Source organism: Lynx canadensis, chromosome F1 (assembly GCF_007474595.2).
Source record: "Lynx canadensis isolate LIC74 chromosome F1, mLynCan4.pri.v2, whole genome shotgun sequence".
NCBI lineage: Eukaryota > Metazoa > Chordata > Mammalia > Carnivora > Felidae > Lynx > Lynx canadensis.
The window spans coordinates 63,687,394-63,691,728 of NC_044319.2; positions in this window are offsets into that span (position 1 = coordinate 63,687,394).

Below are 4,335 nucleotides of genomic sequence, written 5' to 3' on the forward strand. Positions count from 1 at the left end.
GACAATGAGATTTATAAACTTGTTTATATAAGCAATTTTATGAGAAAAATAAATATATGGAGAATAAAAAATCATTTGCATGCCGTAAAATTACGTTCATGCTTTATACTTGTATACACAAATATTTTGTGTAGAAATAACTGGGATGCATACTATTTGTATTTCCTTTTTTTCAATTAACATTAACCATTAACATTATTTCATGTATACTTTTGTATATATGAATATTTCATTTTCAAAACAAAAAAATATGAACTCGAATGAGGTTAAATGCAAATGTACTACAGTTAAGAAACAACTGTTGGGGCTCCTGGTTGGCTCAGTTGGTTAAGCATCTGACTTTGGCTCAGGTCACGATCTCACAGTTTGTGAGTTTGAGTCCTGCGTCAGGCTCTGTGCTGACAGCTCGGAGACTGGAGCCTGCTTCGGATTCTGTGTCTCCCTCTCTGCCCCTCCCCTCCTCATAAATAAAAGAAAACATAAAAGAAAAAAGAAACAACTGAACAAGTACAGGTTGTGAGAGACCTGACTTAATAGTAGTCCAATGGAAAATAAAGGCTTGTAGCACTATCGACAATAGCCAAAGAATGGAAGGAGCCCAAATGTCCATCGATGGATGAATGGATAAAGAAGACGTTGGGGCGCCTGGGTGGCTCAGTCGGTTAGGCGGCCGACTTCGGCTCAGGTCATGATCTCGCGGTCTGTGAGTTCGAGCCCCGCGTCGGGCTCTGTGCTGACAGCTCAGAGCCCAGAGCCTGTTTCAGATTCTGTGTCTCCCTCTCTCTGTGACCCTCCCCTGTTCATGCTCTCTGTCTCAAAAATAAATAAATGTTAAAAAAAAATTAAAAAAAAAAGAAGACGTGGTATACACACACACACACACACACACACACACACACACACACACTGGAGTATTACTCGGCAATCAAAAAGAAAGAAATCTTGGGGCGCCTGGGTGGCTCAGTCGGTTAAATGGCCGACTTCGGCTCAGGTCATGATCTTGCGGTCTGTGAGTTCGAGTCCTGCGTCGGGCTCTGGGCTGACAGCTCGGAGCCTGGAGCCTGCTTCGGATTCTGTGTCTCCCTCTCTCTCTGCCCCTCCCCCGTTCTCACTCTGTCTCTCTCTGCCTTTCAAAAATGAATAAATGTTAAAAAAATTTTTTTTTAAAAAAAGAAAGAAAGAAATCTTGCCATTTGCAACGACGTGGATGGAACTGGAGGGTATTATGCTAAGTGAAATTAGTCAGTCAGAGAAAGACAAAAATCATATGATTTCACTCATATGAGGACTTTAAGACACAGAACAGATGAACACAAGGGAAGGGAAGCAAAAATAATATAAAACCTGGGAGGGGGACAAAACATAAGAGACTCTTGAATATGGAGAACAAACAGAGGGTTACTGGAGGAGTTGTGGGAGGGGGGACGGGCTAAATGGATAAGGGGCATTAAGGAATCTACTCCTGAAATCTTTGTTGCACTATATGCTAACTAACTGGGATGTAAATTTAAAAATAAATAAATAAAATTAAAATAAAAAGATAAAGGTTGGTTAAAGCCTGAATGTTAGGAAAATGTAGATGAGCTTATGACAACAAAAGTTATTATCTATGTAAAAAAAAGAAAAAAAAAAGAAAAAAACGCCTTGTGGGTTTGACTTTGCCACAAGTTGGCTGTAACTAACTCAGTGGTGTAATATGGCTATTATATTTTGTGAATGCATTCTTATGCTGTAAGTACACGTGATGGAAATAGCCATCACCCCAGTGCTTAAAATGGACCAGGTGCTGTGCTTAGCATATTGTGTGTGTTATATTATTTAACCCTTGTTTTTGCTGTAAGGTATTATTGTCATCAGAACTACCTTCTGGATGCAGAAAGTTTCAGAGGGATGTGAGCTGGCCAAGGACTAGCTACAAACTGGGGGACCGGATTTGAACTGAGATCTGTCTATCTCATGGAGAGATGGTTTCTCCCGTGCCTGGCGGGGGTGGGGGGGTGGGGGGGTGGGGGGGGAGAGGGGGGCGGAAGATTGCGAAACCATGCCATATGAAGACTCTTGAAGGATTTAATGATGTTTAGCTTGGAGAAGGAAAGACTTAGGAGGCTCATAATAAGTATATTAAAATACTTGAAGGAAGGGCTGTCATTGGCAAAGAATAATGACATTATTTTGCGTAACTCCAGAGAGCAGAGGCTGGAAGTTACCAGCAAGCAGATTCCAGAAAGTATATATACATATTTTTTATGAGGGGTGGTAGGGGCAGCAGGAGAGAGAGAGAGCATCTAAAGCAGGTTCCATGCTCAGCGTGGAGTCCTACGGAGCGCCGAGGAGCCCCACGGAGCCCGACTTGGGCTTGATCTCACAACCATGAGATCATGACCTGAGCTGAAATCAGAAGTTGGGTGCTTAACTGACTGAGCCACCCATGTGCCCCCAGAAAGGATATTTTAACAGTTAAGAGCTGTGCAAAAAAGCAGAATGGTTTGCCTCGAGAATTTTTATTAGAGTTTAAACAGAGGATGTATAAACTCTCTGTGGTTGGGGCACCTGGGTGGCTCAGTGGGTTAGGGGTCCCACTTCAGCTCAGGTGATGATCTCACAGTTCATGGGTTGGAGCCCCTGCATCGGGCTCTGTGCTGACAGCTCAGAGCCTGGAGCCTGCTTCAGATTCTGTCTCCCTCTCTCTCTGCCTCTCCCCTGCACATGCTGTGCCTCTCAAAATAAATAAACATTAAAAAATTAAAAAAAAAAAAAACCCACTCTGTGGTTGTATGAGCCTTCCTATGTAGGGCAAGAGAATGAACTAAACGACCTCTAAGATGACCCTTCCATCTAAAGACTTCTGACCAGTATCAGAGTTCCTTTAACTGCTGCTCAAGTCCCCCCGCCCTTAAAGTTTTCTCTGACACTCGCAACCCCGCAGTGATCGGTCCCTTCCCCTAGCCCATCCTTCCCCGTGTATCTGCCTCTGTCTCCAAGACCTTAAATTCCTTTGAGGGTAAAGAAGAGAACTTTGCCCCTGGCGGGCAAGGAACATTTGTTTCAATTCAGTGACATGAAGTTTCTTTTGGTTACATAATATCTTGTTTCTGTATCAGTCTTGGGAGTAGACTGTGGGTCATGTGAAGTCAGAGACTGGTTTATATCGATCTGTTTTTCCCTACAGCATCCACTAGGTGCTTAAATAACCATTGCTTCAGATTGGGTGGGACCAGAAGTGATGTGGGCAAAGGACTGAGAGCAACAGTTCAAGAAGCAGGTCAAAGAATGCTACCTACCGGTTTGCATAAAGGTGTGGACTTTTCACTCAGGGAAATCACGTTCAGGAAGTTTTCCAATTGGCAAGAACAGTTAAGATGAAATCACGGTAAAGCAAAAGCTAGAAATAGTAAAGGTGGTGAGCGTGAGTTTCAATTAAAAGAAAATGACACAACAATGTAAACATTAACAGAAAGCTCGAGGGTTAACATAGTCTATAGCAAGAGGGGCTTAGTCAGCACCCGACTGTGAGTCACAGAGAGAGGATAAACAATTTTGAAACGCAGCGTTTCGCTGACACATCGGACGTGTGTAAGGGGCAAATCCTGGCCCTCACGGTGATGTCTGTAGAGCATCTGTCTGTGGGTCAGCTCGTATCAGCCGGGTGTGGGTGTCCCCATCGAATGTTTAAAGTTCTTGAGAGAAGGTAACTCTGCTTTTCCCGCCTTGGAGTTGAGGGCTCCCTTCCCTTTCCTCCTCTCTGCGCGCCCCCTCTCGAAGCTTGTGACGCTGCGGATGGGGCGGACGGAGGACGGCGTTTTGGGGCTCGCGTCCTCTTCTCTCCGGGTCCCTCTCCCCCCCCCCCCACCCCCCCATATGAATGTGTGGCTTTCACCCGCCAAAGGACGAGGGCCAAGGTTCCCGCAGCACCCGGCGATGCACCCGCAAACCCACACCCAAGCCACGGAAAGCAAACCCAGCCGGGTGTCCACGAGGCCCGCAGCACAACACCCTCCCCTCCTCCCCCGGGCTCTCCCTCCCGTCCTGACTCGGAACCAGCCAGTCAGAAAGTCCCTACTTGAGGAACGCCGGCCAATCAGGGCGTCCTCACCTGCAGAAGGTGCGCCCTGGTCCCCGGACGCGACGGGCCCGCGGGCCAATCGCAGGCGGCTCGGGCTTGGAAAGGCGCCAGGCGCCGGGGGGCGGGGAGCCGGGGGCCGAGGTTGCACCTGGCGACGGTGAATCACTCAGCGGGAGCGGCGACTCCCTCCGCCAATGGGAGCGCGCAGGGGCGGGGCGCCGGCCAATCGCCGTGGAGGGCGGGGCCGGGCGGGGCTCGACCTGGCGGCTGGA